The sequence below is a fragment of the Rhinolophus sinicus genome, chromosome 14, assembly GCF_057876585.1.
Source record: "Rhinolophus sinicus isolate RSI-liver-muscle chromosome 14, RSI-T2T, whole genome shotgun sequence".
Taxonomy (NCBI): Eukaryota; Metazoa; Chordata; class Mammalia; order Chiroptera; family Rhinolophidae; genus Rhinolophus; species Rhinolophus sinicus.
Genome location: NC_142514.1, coordinates 112,885,385 through 112,902,883, shown reverse-complemented (window position 1 = coordinate 112,902,883; position 17,499 = coordinate 112,885,385). Strand labels below are relative to the sequence as shown.

At 34.9% G+C, this 17,499-nt stretch overlaps 1 long non-coding RNA gene across 1 annotated transcript in view; it reads right to left on the bottom strand.

The window, feature by feature from the left end:
• LOC109436854 (uncharacterized) overlaps positions 1–17,499 on the bottom strand; it is a 182,036-nt gene that overhangs the window by 2,009 nt on the left and 162,528 nt on the right. Inside the window, exons 8-9 of the long non-coding RNA XR_016018714.1 lie at positions 8,039–8,105; positions 7,435–7,525 (exon numbers count right to left, since the gene is read on the bottom strand). This is a non-coding gene — a long non-coding RNA (uncharacterized LOC109436854). The remainder of the gene's footprint in view (positions 1–7,434; positions 7,526–8,038; positions 8,106–17,499) is intronic.

Below are 17,499 nucleotides of genomic sequence, written 5' to 3'. Positions count from 1 at the left end.
TGATATTCCTGCAGTTCTTGCTTTTTATCATAATAACTTCCAAAAACCTGCCTTCACAAATGTATAAAGTAAAGGAAATAATGTAGCAAAATCCAGTGCTAAAACTATAAACTATCTTAAGCTAAAAGATTGCTCAGTTTTCAACAGATGCTAAGTATTGCTGTGTTTCCCTCAAGTTTTTAAAATGTCGTTCCACACTCCTAATTATAATTATATATAGTAATATAAATAATTATAAGTATAGTAAATATAAGTATACTTATATAGTAAATATAAGTAATTATAGCATCCCAGGACCCGTTGGGTCATAGTTTGAGAACTGGGACTCTGGTTATTCAGCCCTTCCCAAGTTCTCAGAAAAGCTTTCTTTTATCTTAATTACAGACTCTAAATGAACAAACAAATGCAACAAATGTAAAATGAAAATTATGCATCTTAATGTCATTTTCTGCTACAATAAATTTGAATACAGAATGTTACCCGAAGTGTGATTTATGTGTAGTGCACTGTTCTATCATTTAAAAAATTATAATGTTTCAGCTCATTAATTATCTACTGACTAAGCTTTGAATACATAATAAGAAACAAAATAATTTGGAAAGATTTGAAAAGACATAAACTATTTCCTTTTGATATTTCTCATACATATAATCTTTTTACCGAGGGCTATATATGCTGATAGTTTAGCAGAACAATATTATCTCATGAAATATTTTTAAAAGACTTTTGACTTATTTTTTAAAAACTGACCCTGAAATCTTGGTAACTATTCTTTGTTTGAAAAGAACAAGAAAGGCAAGTGTAGAATTCATTATTCCCTATAAATTCTATTGTCAAGCAGGGGAACGGAGGTACTTTATTGTATTTTGTTGACAGAGAAACAAAGGCATGCAAAGATTAAGGAATCTGTCCATGGTCCAATGGCACATAGTTAGTCATAGGTAGAGCTCTTAGCACTGCAAAATCTCATTTCATAGTTCTATTTTATAAGGCTGTCTCTACAAAAGACTGTCCCTTAAGGAGGAAAAGAAAAGTCTAGCTCAGTATTTGTAGAAAATATCATCTGAATTGTTTTCTCAGGTAAGAGTAGGTTTGCATTAATCCAGTTAGAGACACCCTTCATGCTAGGTTAACTCCTCCATATCCATTCATCTCAACACATATGTGAGTATCTAAAAGTTTAGCATTAAGCCAAGCACAGTGATTATAAAGACAAGACATGGTCCTGGCCTTTGGAGAATTTACACTCTAATAAGCATAAGAAAAAGTTAAATAATATCATATGTGTAAGTTAAATGGCTATACAAATTAGTACCAGAACAGATGTCATATGGTAAATAAGTATTATAATATTTTAAGAAAAGGGAAGATGAACTTCAGCTATCTCAATATGAAGAAAATGGGACTTGAATTGGCCTTTGAAAAATGAGTAAAATTTGAGTGGATGTATATGAATGAATTGGGCATGGAGAAAGGAGAGAGTATGTTGTGTTTGTAAATACCAGGTATTCCGTACAAACAGGATCAGAGAATGCATATTGAAGAATGGTGAGAAAAAGAATAAGAAAGTAAAGACCAGATTTGGAAAGGGCTTACTATACTCTTTCTCTGGCAATCATTAAGAAAAAAAATCATTTTAACTTTTGAGCTGAGAAGTGACGTAAAAAGAGTGTTGTACAGATCAAGAAAAGCTACCCACTCATCCATACAGTACATTATTCCCAAGAACATACGCCAGCAAAGCAGACTGCCTCAGTTGTTCAGGAAATGAGTTGCATACCATTAAAACTAAGGTAGGTGGCCTCTTCATGATCTACACGCACACACACACACACACACACACACACACACACACGCATTCTTATATCATTTAAATTTGGGGCATACCTACTACATTTATTATTTGCCTATGATATTGTCCAAGAATATTATCCAAGTCAATAAAATATATCACCTCCTTTTTCAGCTTCTTATTGTCTAAAATGGGTAATTTTCAAAGCACACCAGTCATTAACAAACCAATAAGAGGAAAAGCTACCCTCTACAGAAACTAGTCTTTTAATGGAATCACTAAAAGACCCTCTAAGTGCTATTTCTGTGTTAGGGTCACTCTTGTACTTAACAGACCCCAAAATCCTTCATTTGGTGTTCTAAGACAACAACTTGATTGACTCAGTAAAGAGGATTCTAAAGCAGATTGGTCAAGAAAAGTCATCCCACTTTGACTCATACCAAATATGTTGTGCTCTTACATTCAACGTAATACATTGGCCTTTTCTATCAGAGAAAGATTTTGAACTTGTTACCTTTGGTTTTCAAAACTAAAAGAGAATGTTCATCCACACAAACTGAAAAGATTAGCTCTGAGGAATTTCTTGTCAATTTCTTGTCAAATATATATTTTGAAAGCACTGTCAAAGAGGTCCAGGAGGTATTAGAGGCAGGGAGAACAGAGGAAGAAAGAAAGATGGCTGTGTGGATACTGACATTTGTAAAGATGACTGTAGGATATACAAGGGGGGATATCCCATCATATGGTCCTAGGATAGCAATAAATACAATCCTAGAACAAAGACTGGCCAACAGGAGTGGAGACAGAGTATTTGAAATGACCAGGCTGAAATGATACTGAAATAATGGTTAGATGAGTTTACCAACTGTGCACAATATGAAGAGGACCATCCTCGGGGAAAACACTGATTAATATATTACTGAACATTTTAATGAATGGGATCTTTATTCAGAGACAACACAATGAAGGGTGGTCACTACTTATGTATGAGAAAACAAATTTTAAAAGGTCTTGAAATTAAGGCATTCCCAACATTTCTAACACACACTTTTAATTTTCATAAGGCAGTAGCCACCATTTGCAACTTTAAAAGCTCCTTAGAAAGTAATTTAAATAATTTGGTTAGAGTATAAATGCAAACGGCCCCATCCAAATATCATAACTGATTACTTCCAAAATGTTTTTTTTAACAAGATAACTAAGTATTTTTGAAACTCAAGTAGCATTAAAGCCACCAAAGGAATATGCTCAACTTGTTCTTGTTGTTGTTGCTTTTTCATTTCTCTTAGTTTACATTATGCTTGCATTTTCAGGAGATTATGTAATGAACCATAATAAAATTAATTGTCTCCAGGCTGATGAGGTCATAGATTCTCAGTGTCCTTGATTTCCAATTATTTTAGCAAATTCTTCCTCAGTTGTTCCCTGCTCTATTTGGTGTCCTATTTCAAAAATGAACATCTTTGCTTTTTGCTATTTGCTTTTTGTTGGTAATTTTCCATTAGCAAAACAATACCTTATTCTTATTAGACAAATGACATAATATAATTTCTATGAAATCTGGCCAGATTTAAAAGCAAGTAAATATTAATCACTAAAAAATAGTGTCAATGCATAAAATAGATTATAATATCCCTCATATTTGAGAATTAAGTAAATATGAGCAAGTGTTTGCAAAATATTGGCAAAACTATACTGTCACTCAAATTCACTGGAATATATAGAAATTAATAACAACTTGATATTAGATTGTGGCAAGATCCAATGTTCTAAAACAAAGCTATACATTCTTTTCATAAAGAAAAACAATCTTTTTATTCCAAGTTATTGGTACCCACTTTCTGAGATACAAAATAGGCATATTCCTGATGAGTAAATTGACAAGATGGAACAAATTATTGGTACTTTCATGCTTGAATTGATATATATACAAGCAAAAAAAGATTTTATTTCTATCCTTAGTTAGTTATAGGGAATTTAAATGTATGAGTAAAGGTCCTTTACATATTCTCTTCATTATACTTTCAACTTATTTATACTGAACAGGGAAAAGTAGGACATTATTTCTTAAGGGTAGTAAAAGCATTCTTTCTATTAAACATTAATTTCATAATTTTTTATTTTTATTATTTTGTATAAAGTAATTTCTTATTAAAACAGGAATCCATGGTATTAGTTTGCTTTTCTTCAGTATGGTAATAGCCTCTACCATGATTATTGTCTTAAGACTTAGAGATAATGGCTTCATGCAGAAAACACAAAGAATGCTTTTGATTTTGTTGAGAAAAATAATAAAACATTCACTCAACAAGCATTAGTAATATTTTGTGTCTGGCACTGTACTAGGTATGGTGAAGAGAGAGGAGCGTAAAATATAGTCTGTCTTTTCAAAGACCTGGCAATAGTTTTTGAAAAATAAAGTTTAAATACCTTTTTGGAGGTGAAAATGTCTAAGCTGAGTAACGAGGGCTTTGAAGACAGAGGAGTTAAGGTCAGGGAATTCCAGGCAGTGGGTTAGCCATAGTAGAGTCACAAAATTGAGAAACAATAGAAGTACACCAAGAAATGCAAGGAGCTCAAAGTTGCTAGAGTGTGACGTTAAAGCAGGGATCAGTAGAATATGATAATAAGCGGTAGACAGGTCCCAGATCACAGAGAACCTTGTGAGTCTCATTGAGGAGTCATGTATGCATATGAAAAAGACTGTGACTGTGTGAAGAATAGACTTGAAAAGCCAAAACTGTTATCAAGGAAAATGGTTAGGAGGCTGTTTGTGTAACCCAGAAAAGATATGAGGAATTTAACTACAGCAGTAGAAGAAGCCAGACCCATGTCTCAATCCCAAATATCTCACTATGTAACCTTACACAAGGTCCTGATCTCCCTATGCTTCCATTTCTTCATCTGTAAAGTTGGCAAAACAAGCTCACAAGAACTATATTCTATCATACCATTTTGCCAAAAAGGATACTGACAATTGAAATAAGGATGCACTAGAGGGGACAGATTAGACAAATGTGTAGAAGTTAATTTAACAGTACATGGTAACTGATTACTGATTTAATATGGGAATTAAGAGGGGGGTGAGATTTAAGAATGACCCCATGTTCAATAATGGAGAACATTAACTGATATAGAGAACATAGGGAGAGAAAAATGGTCTGGTGAAGATGATAAGGTCTATAATTGAATTTGAAATAGATCCAGAAGAAAGTGTCTAGCAAGTAGTTAAACATGTGAATCGTGCATGCAGAAGAGAGCTGGGTAGAAGAAACAGATGTGAAAATCATTAACATTTAGGTTTTAATCAAAACCTTAAGAATGAAGGAGATGACAAGAGTGTGACAGGCTAAATAATGATCTCCACATCCTAACCCCTGGAATTTATTAGTATGTTACCTTATATGTCAAAACGGAATTCATAAATGTAATTAAATTAAGAAACGTGGGCTGGCTAGTTAGCTCAGTTGGTTAGAGCATGGTGCTGGTACCACCAACGTTGCCGGTTCGATCCCCATATGAGGAACTGTGAGCTGTGCCCTCCTTAAAACAAAAGAAAGAAAAAAAAAAAAAGAAACTTGAGATGGGGAGACTATTCCGGATTATCTGGGTGAACCCAATGTAGTAATCACAGGGTCCTTATAAGAAGAATGCGGAAGGAATCAGAGTTAGCAGAGAAGGCAATGACAGGATCAGAGATTTGATGAATTACTTTGAAGATGGAGAGAGAGGGCACAGGTCACGAATACAGGTAGCCACTAGAAGCTGGGTGAGACAAGAAGCATATCCTCCCCTCAGCACCTCCAGCCTTTGGAACACCTTGACTTTAGTCTAGTGAAACTGATCTTGGGCTTCTGACCACCAAAACTCTAAGAGAATGAATTTGTGTAGTTTTAAACCACAAAGTTTGTGGTAATTTGTTGCGCCAGCAATAGGAAACATACACAGAGAGAATGCAGTGAAAATAAAAACAAACAAAAATACTTAAGCAACACCTACACCTAAGAAGGACAACTCTCATGGGAGAAAGAAAAAGGTCAGACAAGGACTAGGAAGAATTAAAAGAATGTCGTGTCAAAGAATTTTAGGAATGGAAGACTCAAGAGCTAAACATGACAAAGTAGCCCAATAAAAATATTTTTAAATGGAGAATATTCTTTGGGTTTAGCAAAGAGAAGTCTTTGGAAATCTTAAAGAGAGCAGTTTTAGTGAAGACTAGAAGCTAGTTTGCAATGAATTGAGCAAAATAAAAGTGAGGAAGATATGGAGCTATCAAGTACAGACTATTTTATACTCCACCCTTATTTCTACAGGGAGATAATATAAATATATATCTCCCAACTATTTCAACAAGTGGTCATCAACAAGTAAAGGCCCTGGGTATCCAGTCAATCACAGTAGGATAGCAGAGGTGTTTGAACCTGTACAGGATAAGAATCTGTAGAAGAGAAAAAACAAGTACAAAACCCTACAGTATGGAGAGACGCATAGAAAAAGACCTTAAGGCCATAGCAATAAAAAACAAACCATAACTGGTAGAGAGTAAAACCCTCAAATACCCAAAATTAATTATGGAAGGAGAAGAGAAAAGAGATGGATGCTTTAAAGACCTTAATACCAGTAAACGTCACTGGAAGAAAGAAGGCAGTACTGAAACAGGATCAGAGACTTAACCTGGTTTAACGAGCTAAGTTGATAGTTGAAAGAAAGTGGAAAATAGCTATGCGTATATAAGGTTTTGTTTATAGCTTTATTATATGGATTTTTTTTAAGTGGTGAAAATATCAGAACTTATTAGATAAAGAAAAAAATGCAGTTATGTGCCACATAACATTTCAGTCAGTGACAGACCACATATGTAATGGTGGTCCTGTAAGATAATGGAGCTGAATTTCCTGTAAGAAATGGAAGAGTATGTGGTTCGGGTGGAATTTTTTTTCTCTGACAGCAGCAATATCTTTGGGGCATGGCAATAGATTCCCTCTCACTCATAGCACCTCGATTTTGAGTGCACATATTACATCCCCAACAGTCAGCCACTGACCTGTTTCAGTACAGAGAAGCCTGTCCCCTGAACACTACTTATTCAGAGGGCACTACAGCCCTTCCAAGTCTAGCTTGATGGTCTTCAGAGGACATTACCATAAATTCTTGGTTAAGGACCTAAGATCCTGTACAAGGACACAGGTCCATAGGGACTACCTTAACAAGTATCGTCATTGCTACTTTAGTAAAAGCTTTCTGTGACAGTGCGCAGTCTGTCCCTGTAGTTTGGAAATATTTTGCAGTTGTAATGATGTGAAGCATAGATACGTTTTATTTCTTCCATCAGTTCAGTACCAGAGAGAGCCCTTTGCACCAGATAGGGTCAATGGAACTGAAAAAAATTTTTTTTCCAAAGTCAAAATGTTGAATCCTCAGTTTTATACCATCTTTATGTTAAACACTCTCTCTCTTTTTTTAATGAATACCACAAATGTGCTTAATCTGATCACTGCTCCAACATGCAGTAGCCAAAACCACATTGTCGTGATAATCCCCTATGCTCCTTTTTCTCTCCATCTCGATTTCTTATTCCTACCGATACTTAGGCCACCTTTCACTCCCTCCTGACAGTCACAGTCATGGGATCTGTGCCTTACCCAGCCAGTTTCTCTTCCACATTTCCAATCGATCCAGCCCATATCCCGGTTCATGGAGCAGCATTGACAGCTTTGATGTTCTATTTCTGACCTTGTCAGAGGAAGCAGAAGGAGACAGTATTTATAAAGTCTACAGCAGTGTACAGTAATGTCCTCAGCCTTCACATTCACTCACCACTCACTCACTGACTCACCCAGAGCAACTTCTAGTCCTGCAAGTTGCATTCATGGTAAATGCCCTGTACAGGTATATCATCTTTGTCATTTATATCATTACTGTAGTTTTTCTAGGTTTAGATACACAAATACCATTGTGTTGCAATTGCCTAGAGTATTCAGGACAGTAACATGTTGTACAGGATTGTAGCCTAGGAGCAATAGGCTACACATGCAGCCTAGGTGTGTAGTGGGCTGTACCATCTAGGTGTGAGTACTTGCATTCTATGATGCTCACACAATGACAAAATTGCCTAACAATGTATTTCTCAGAATGTGTCCCCGTTGTTAAGAGGTGCATAACTGTAGTCAAATATGGGAGCATAAAAAAGATAAAAAAGATGGTACGTATTATAGGAATAGCCTGAAGAATCGATGGATGACATACTTGTGGTAGAGATGGTTTTCAGATTAAAATCTTGAAGGAGGAGACATGAAGAGTAATAAATTCTGTTCTGAAAAAATAAACATCAGAACGTAATTCAGCCATTTGAAAAATTAGCACAATGGTCTATCAAGACTCTAGCACATATGTCTACCAAAAGAAGCACTATAAGAGAAATATCTGGCATGAGGTAGGTATTTTTTTTTTGTATCTTTTGACTTTCATAATATTAGTATGTCTTTCTGTGTTTCATGCCAAGGCAATTCCTAAGCCATTGTAACAATTCTGGTCTGTTTTTTTAAAAAAGAAACTCCATAATATAACATAGATTTCATAGAGAATTTTAAATATTATATGAGTTAGTCCTCAAATTCATGCTCAGCTACTCTCTTCATGAAAAATATAGTTTGACTATTAAAATCTCTTCAAAATAGAAAGGGTACCTATACACCATACCATCTTACAGTATTAAATAAAAGAATAGTAACAGAGAGAAAAATAAGCCTTTTTATACCAAAGTTGATTGGCATATAAATTCATTTTGTATAATATATGTATGACACAACCTCAACTAAAAGTGGTAGGGGGAAAAAGGAACTTAATTAAGTTAGGAAAATGGTGTTTTGACTGAAAACTGTAAAACTAAAGACAAAAAGAACTGTACATAAACACAGTATGCTAGTTAGTAAATTTGTTTCTCATAGGAACATCAATTAATAATTCTGGAACTACTTTATATATTTACAAGGATTGAATAAATAAGTGAATAAATGCTAAATAAATAGGACGTAGGTTTCTTACTATCAGAGAAAGAAATTACGAGTAAGCAAGGGGGAAGTCTAGGGTAATCCCTGTGGTATGAATTCAGGTTTAAGATGATAGATGTTGTCACGCAGCAGCCTACATGTCTGTCCCCTCGTACCTGCCCTGAAGAAAGGAGAGTCTGTGAGACTAATCCTTCCAGGGACTTTGCTTCACCTTTGTGCTCACACATTATGTCTCTCTGTTTGGCCCCAGGGGATGGCTGGTCAGCCAATGATGGGTAAGATTCCCCACGGTGGGGAGCAACCTAAGCCAGGTGCAGCCACATGAGGATCAACAGGAGAACACACAGGGTTGATAAAGGTGGGTATAGACCCCCACCTTCCCCGGCTAAGGTGAGCTTCTGCCTCTGTGGCTGCATTCCTTCCCATAACCTGCTTGGGAAGAGATTCAATGATGTGTTAACATCAGTTCTCCATTTATTCATATCAGTAAGTTTCAGCATAAAGGTTTTGTCCCTTGGGGAGGTATATCCTGAGAATTATGGTTCCGCTGTTTGCGGGCAAGGCTGATTAGTTCGAATCAGTTTCCTAGTATGATGTATGAGACTCACAGACCGTGGAGAAAACAATGTTACTTCCTTGTGTGTGCATCAATAAAAACCACAAGGTGGCTCGAGTCGGAGCTCTCAGTTCTTTGAGGCTGTGAGACCCTTGGCCCCCTGTTTCATAACTTTCTTGATTTTGGGTTCTTTCTTAACCCTTCACCGGCCCTTCTCATTCGCTCACTGCCTGTGTTGCGCTGGATGTGACAGATAGATAGATGATGATAGGTAGGTAGATAGATAGATAGATAGATAGATAGATAGATAGATAGATAGATAGGTAGATAGATAATAGGTGTGTACACATTTTTAGCATGCATGCATATACTTCCAGCTCTGTCCTCAGAGAGAGCCTAGAGGTGGTGATATCCCAATAGAAATAAGCACTAAGCACACCCAGTACTCAGATCTTGGTTTCAATATATAATTTTCCAATAAAAGTAACTAGGGATCCTTGGAAGAATGGCTGATTCTAGGGCTAGTGCAGGGAAAATACGAGTCTAGAGCATCTTCTAGAGCAAGAAAGTAAAGAAACACTAAAAAGGAAAATAAATACATAAATAACAAACAAATAAATAAATAAATAAACAGAAGTTATGTATGTCAAAAAGACACTGGAGCCAATCTGAAAGAGCTTCCAATGGACAAAGTTAGAAGAATTTTAAGGCCAAATAATGTATTATTAGACTATAACCCAAAGTATAAAATAAATATTCATAAGTCCATAACTGATATAAATCAATTAGTTAATAAATAAATAAAGAGGTGTGTTATCCTTACAGAAAAATTCCAAATAATATATGTAAATACTCCCCCCATCCAAGACATGGAGCTTAATATCCAGTCTCTCCCTGACCACTCCATAATATACATGTTGAGTGTTGACTAGACTTAACCACCCCCTTCCAAGGAATAGAATACGAAAAGGAAAAACAGTAACCTCACAATGGAGAAATTTGGCAGACATCACCTTATCCAAGTGATCAAGGTTAACACCACCAGTGATAAGTTATGTTGATATTATGTATCCCTAATATAATGGGACGAGAAGGGCTCTACCTCTGTGGTATTTGTCCCCAATTACCATAACCACAATCTAATTATATGAAAAGTATCAGACAACCCAAATTGAGGGACCTTCTACAAAATATTTGACCAGGACTTTTCAAAACTATCAAGACTATGAAAAACAAGAAAAGACTAAGAAATTGTCACAAATCTGGGAAGTTAACACCAATGTTAATTTTTTAGTTTTAACAAATGTACCATGGTTATATAAGTTGTTAACGTTAGGGGAATCTGGATGAAGGGTATATGAGATGTCTGTATTATCTTCATAACTTTTCTATAAATCTAAAATTATTATTCTAAAATAAAATATTTATTTTTTATAGAGTTGGTTGGCAAGTTTTAAAATGCAGACTTTAACATTTGAGATCATAAAATGTAACCACAATGATGAGAGTTGTTTATAATGCCAATATCTAAATACACTAGCTCCACCATATCTATGACCAATAAGATTTTGCCAAAATGTTTTAATGAACTACAGTAGCAACAAATTCTATAACCTCCTTTTAGTAGACATTATGTTCATTCTAGTATGAGAAGATCTAGATAAAGCCCTCTTTACGAGCTATAATTAAAAGGAAGTTTCAAACCAGAATATCCCATCCATAAGTGAGTCTGAATAAAGGGCAAAGTGTGAAGGATATATTTAGTATTAGGCTACTCTTCAGGACGAAAAGCCTTCTAAAACTAGGTGCAATTATCCTAATAGTGTTTGACCAGCATATTAAGATACTATAAAAATGAGATCAAGAAGAGGTTCTGGGCTATAGTAATTCCAACATTCCATCAGCGTGTAGACTCTTTATAAAGTTTAAGCAAACTCCCATTTGGGATACACACAGCTAAATGTACCACATACCTGAGGTCTCTCCCTGCTATGACCTGCACTTTTAATGACTCTTACCTCTGTTAGATGGCTGCTCAAAATGAAAGACTCTGATCATCTATCCCTTCTCATGACATTTGCTTTCCCTGTCCAAGATTCTTCTTCTCACACTTGACCTCCCAAGATATTCCCACCATGTCCTCCACGACTCTAGCAGAATTGTTAATAATTGGGTTAGGTACATATCCTCATAACGAAATAGTACTTTATACCCACCAGTATGATTAAAATTAAGACTGGTTATACCAAATATCATTGAGTATGTGGAGCCACTAGAAACTTGTTATACTGTTTTTGGGAGTATAAAATGATATAACCACTTTGGAAAACTATTTGGCAATTTTTTGTAAAGTTAAAAAGATACACCTACATTAGGACCCAGCAATTCCATTTTTAGGTATAAATTCAAAAGAAGTGAAAACATGTCTGCAAAAAGATGTACAAGAATGGTCATAGCATCTTTATTTATGATAGTCAAACACTGTAAGCAACTGAAGTGTCCATTAATCATACAATGGACAAGCAATTTGTGGTATATTTATATAATAGAATATTACTCACAATAAAAAAAGTCACACTATCAGTACCCCTAACAACATGAATAAACTTCAAAAATGCAATGTTGAGTGAGAGAAGTAATACATAAAAAAAAAGCACTTCCCATTTATATGAAGTTCAAGAAGAGGCCCTGTTAAACCACCAAAATAGCTGTCTACTTAAAATTTAGCCCCACCTTGTGGTGGTCTAGGAAACTGTGACTAAACGCTCTTCATTGTCCTATTGTGTTTTTGAAATTATAGGCATAAATGATACCAGTCCTACTTATGTTTAGACTAAAAGAAAGTGGGCTGAAGGAAAGACATGGTCAATGAGTGAACGATTTCCTACTACTCAACTATATAATAAAGACATTCAAAGGTGTTTGTGAACTACTTTTGAGACAGGTTAGTATGTTGCTACGTAGACAGGGAGGTCCCTGGTGAAATAAACAAAAGACAGACGTATTCTGAGACTTCAGGTTTTGAAATCACTCCTTCACTCTAGGACAAAATGCAACAATGCCTTGAGGTTAATCATAAAAGTCCTTTTGGCCTGATAAACGGAGCAGATCTGATACATAGGAGTGGGTTATTTTGCTAATTCCTTCAGGATAGGCAAGTAGAACAAACCTGATGAATTTCAGTAAAAGGCACCAGCTCCCCTTCCACAAACAGGCAAGGGAATGTATAAAAGTAAGAGCTTTTGCCTCAGTCACTGGACGCCCCATTCGGGAGCTCCTCCCGCTCGGGAGCTCTGTCCCTTTGCTTTCAATAAACTGTCCTCTTTCTTAATAAAAAACTCCTCGCCTCTCTTTGGTCCATGTTTCCATTTTTCGGTCTCTCGAGACAAAATCCCGGCACTCACAGCAAAAATCCCCTACATCATTTGGGGACCCACAGAGAAATATTCCTACAACACTTTGATTTCCTTGAACAAACCACATCTCTCAGTATAATTTTTACAGATCAGTGTGCTAAACAAAATGAATCTTCATGTAACTTTTCTCCTTTGGCTCAGCAAACAAAAAGCAAGACAGCTCAAAAGGAATCTTTGTAAGGACAACTTGAAGCTGAACGGCACACTCCACAACTAAGACTGAAAGGACAACAACTTGACTTGGAAAAAAGTCCTGGAAGTACACACTGTTCCCCAATAAAGTCCTGTTTCCCTTCCCCAATAAAATCTTTTTTTTTAAAAAAAAAAGGAATCTTTGGGAACTCGATAGGGAAAGTTAAACCATTCAAAAAGAACAGAATGATGTTGCTGTACCGTCTCCACAACCATCGCAATTTTAGAGAAAATGGCAATTTACAAAGTTATTACAGAAGACATTTTGGCAAAGATTCATGCTGATAAGTGACGTTCAGCTAAAAGATAAAATTGGGATTTATTTCTTTGATTTCTTTTTACATTCAAAATTATGTGGAGAAATGTATTTTTTACTGTGTTTTGGCAGTAAAAGCAATACAGTTTTTGGAAGTGCCATTTAGAAATGTCGTTAGCCTGACCTTCCAAAGTTAAATGAAATCTGTTCTATGCAATTCAAAATAGATATTTTTTTTCTAATTTAGATGGTTAACCATAGTATGATTCTGAATATCATGATTACTCATACATAATAATCAGAATAAAAATTACTCAGACATGACCATATAACTGAATTACATTGAATTAGATACTTCAGTAATTCATAAAAATACTTGTATTTGGATCTGTGTCAAGGTGGCCTGCAAATTTAGTCGTGAATATAAATGTGAATGATGAACACTGTTCAAGTAATATTACCCAGTACTCAATTTACTGCATCATTGATATGATATAATACCACACAGTCCAAGAGCCCCTTTCATATGTTACACATTTAACTTTAAAAGGAAGAATGTGTGATTGATGTAAATGACAAAACTTGGTAGAAAAAGAGGTACTCTTACTTCAAATGCAATAAAATGGATTCCTAAAAAAAACTCCTCGCTTCTCTTTGGTCCATGTTTCCATTCTTCGGTCTCTCGAGACAAGATCCCGGCAATAAATACCTTTGTAGGTTGGCTAATATTTTCATATTGAATTAAATGGTATAGTTAGTCATATATTTTCACAGATGTCTTATTTTTATTTTTAATTGATCATAAATTGACATACAAATTACTAAAATATCTATACCTTAAGAGATGCCCACCTAAGAAATCGTTGTTGAAAAAAGAATAATTTTGGAACAAAAAGGCTCTTCTTTTACCAGCTAAATATATTTAATTATCCTTTATAGGATTTATTAAAGCAAAACAAATCTATACTGCTATAATTCCCATACATTTCTCACTAAATTTTATCCCTAATAATACTGTTAGATAATCACTTCCATAGATAAATGAATCAATTAACTAAGGGTTATTCTGAAGATCTAATGTACAGTAAGTATGGTCACTACACTTAGTAATAAATATTGTATTGTATACTTGAAATTTTCTGAGATAGTTGATCTTAAGTTTTCTCTCACAAAATATTCTTAACTGTGCGAAGTGATGGATATGTTAATTAGGTCAACTGCGATAATCATTTATATATACATAAGTGATATATATATACATATATGTATACATATATAAATGATTATCACAGTATATATATATATATATATAAATGATTATCATTTATATATACGAGGGTGCCAAAAAATTTATACACATTTTAAGAAAGGAAAAAACAATACTAAAATTGTAATAATATATACTGATGACAAAAGATGAATACAAGTCACGTTTGACTTCTGCATATACAAAAGGTGCTCAAAGTGGTTACCATCAGCGTCCAGACACTTCTGATTACGGCGAACTACTGCTTGAGCAACGTTGACCAAAGCGTCCACTTGTATACATTTTTTTAGCAGCCCCGATATATATATATATATATATATATATATATATATATATATATATATATATATATATATCTCAAAAGATCACATGTACACCTTAAATATATCCACCTCATAATTGTCAATTACAATCTCAATACAGGGGAGGGAGAAGTTTCACAAAAGACCACATACTTTATGATTACATTTACATGAACTATTCAGAGTAGGCAAATTTATAGAGATAAAAGTAGATTAGTATATGAAAAGTGCTCAACATCAGTGATTATCAGGGAAATGGAAAGCAAAGCCATGAGATATCCCCTCACACCTGTTTGAATGGCGGTCATCAGCAAGATAAGAGATAACAAGTGTTGATGAGGATGTGGAGAAAAGGGAACCCTTGTGCCCTGTTGGTAGGAATGTAAATTGTTGCAGCCACTGTGGAAAATAGTATGGAGGTTCCTCAAAAAAATTAAAAATAGAACTACCATATGATCCAGCAATTCCAGTTCTAGGTATTTATCTGAAAGAAATGAAATTCCTCTCTCAAAGAGATGTCTGTACCGCCATGGCCACTACAACATTAATTATAATACCCAAGACATGGAAACAACTTAAGTGTCCATCAATGGATGATTGATAAAGAAAGAAAATGTATTGTGTTTCCCTGAAAATAAGACCAGGTCTTATATTAATTTTTGCTCCAAAAGATGCATTGGGGTGTATTTTCAGGGGATGTCTTATTTTTCATGTACAACAATCTACATTTATTCAAATACAGTCATGTCATCTTCTTCTGGAACATCGTCATAACATACCAAATGCGTCCGTCCGTCTGGCTGACGATCTTAACTGGGGCTTATTTTCGGGGTAGGTCTTATTTTAGGGGAAACATGGTAGAAGGGAGCAGAGTTGGGGGGTGGGTGAGAAAGGTGATGGGATTAGGAAGTACAAGTTGGCAGTCACAAAATAGTCATGGGATTGTGAAATACAGTGTGGGGATATAGTCAATAATGTTATAAAGACTATATAGGGTGTCAGAGGGGTACTGGACTTATGGGGGGGATCACTTCATAGATTATATAAATGCCTAATCACTGCACTGCACACCTGACACTAAAATAATAGTGACTTCAACTATAATTATATATATATATGTATATATATAACACACACACACACACACACACACACACACACACACACATATATACACATGTATACATATACCAAGGGTGCCAAAAAAATGTATACACATGACTTGTATTCATCTTTTGTTATGGGTATATATTGAGTATTACAATTTTAATACAGTTTTCCCTATCTTAAAATGTGTATACACTTTTTTGGCACCCTTTGTGTGAGTGTGTGTGTATATGTGTATATATATATACAGTCTACAATTTTGGGATGTAAAGCACAGCATAGGGAACAAAGCCAATGGTATTGTAACAGCTATTATACGATGTCAGAGGGGTAGTAGACTTGGGGGATTTATCACTTGGTTAGGGTTGTAAATATCTCATCATTACATTGTTTTGTACACCTGAAACTAATAAGAAATGAAAAGGAAAGAAATAGTACAAATTAGTTAGCTGTAGCGGAAGAGAAAGAATAAAGGATGAAGTTCAGGTTTCGGGCTTGTATTAGCAGGGGAAAATGGCACCCCTCAATGAACCAGGAAACACAGGAGGAGGATGAACAGCTGAGGAGATGTGGAATTCTTTTCACACATATTGTATCAGAGGCCTTTGAACTTTTATGCATCATTACCTCTGAAAATAATTTTAAAATATGTAACTCTAGCACATATTTATATCATAAATGTTAAAAGTGGCAAGGGGTATAATTTCCAGCCATACAATAAAACTGACATTTTAAAATAAAACTTAGATTACTTTAAAAAAATAATACTATATCGTATGTTTGACAGTTGATAATAGAGTAGATCTTAAAAATTCTCATCACAAAAACTATGTGTAACTATGTATGGTGATGGATGTTAACAAAACTTATTATGATAACCATTTCACAATATATACATACTTGTATACCAAATCGTTATGCTGCACACCTTAAACTAATACAATGTTATATGTCAACTATATCTCAATAAAACTGGAGGGTGAGTAGATTATTATTGCTTGGGGCAGGGGGAAGTGGGGATTGGGGTTGATTGCTTTTGGGTATGAAGTTTCCTTTAGGGTTGAACTGTATAATTTAAATGAATTGTATAGTTGTAACATTTAAATACAGCTATAAATTAACAAAGGGTTTCCTTTTAAAAAAAATGAATGAAATTTTTTATCTACACATTGTAGACGTTCTGTGTGTGTGTGTGTGTGTGTGTGTGTGTGTGTGTTTCCACTAACTTCCATTTTACAGGTAGATATAATGCTTACACACCTCTCGCCCCTCCCAAAATGTGCAATAAAATCCCCTTTCCCCTAACTTCTGCTCTCCTCTCTTTTCATTAATCCTCTGATTCTCTCACTCTTTCTCCATCTCTCTTTGCTTTATTCCCTTTTTGACTAGCAAATCATAAAAACTCAATAAATAGTATGATTCTTTTATCTCCCCCATTCCATCTCTCTTTTTCTCTTTATGGTCCTTTGTTTTCACTTACTTCCTTGCCTACCCTACAAAACTGATTAAATAAGTAATTAATTACATATTAAAAAATGTAATGATAGCTCAGTACAGAAGAAATGCATTACCACTTAGAGCTTCTGATTATAGAGTTTTTT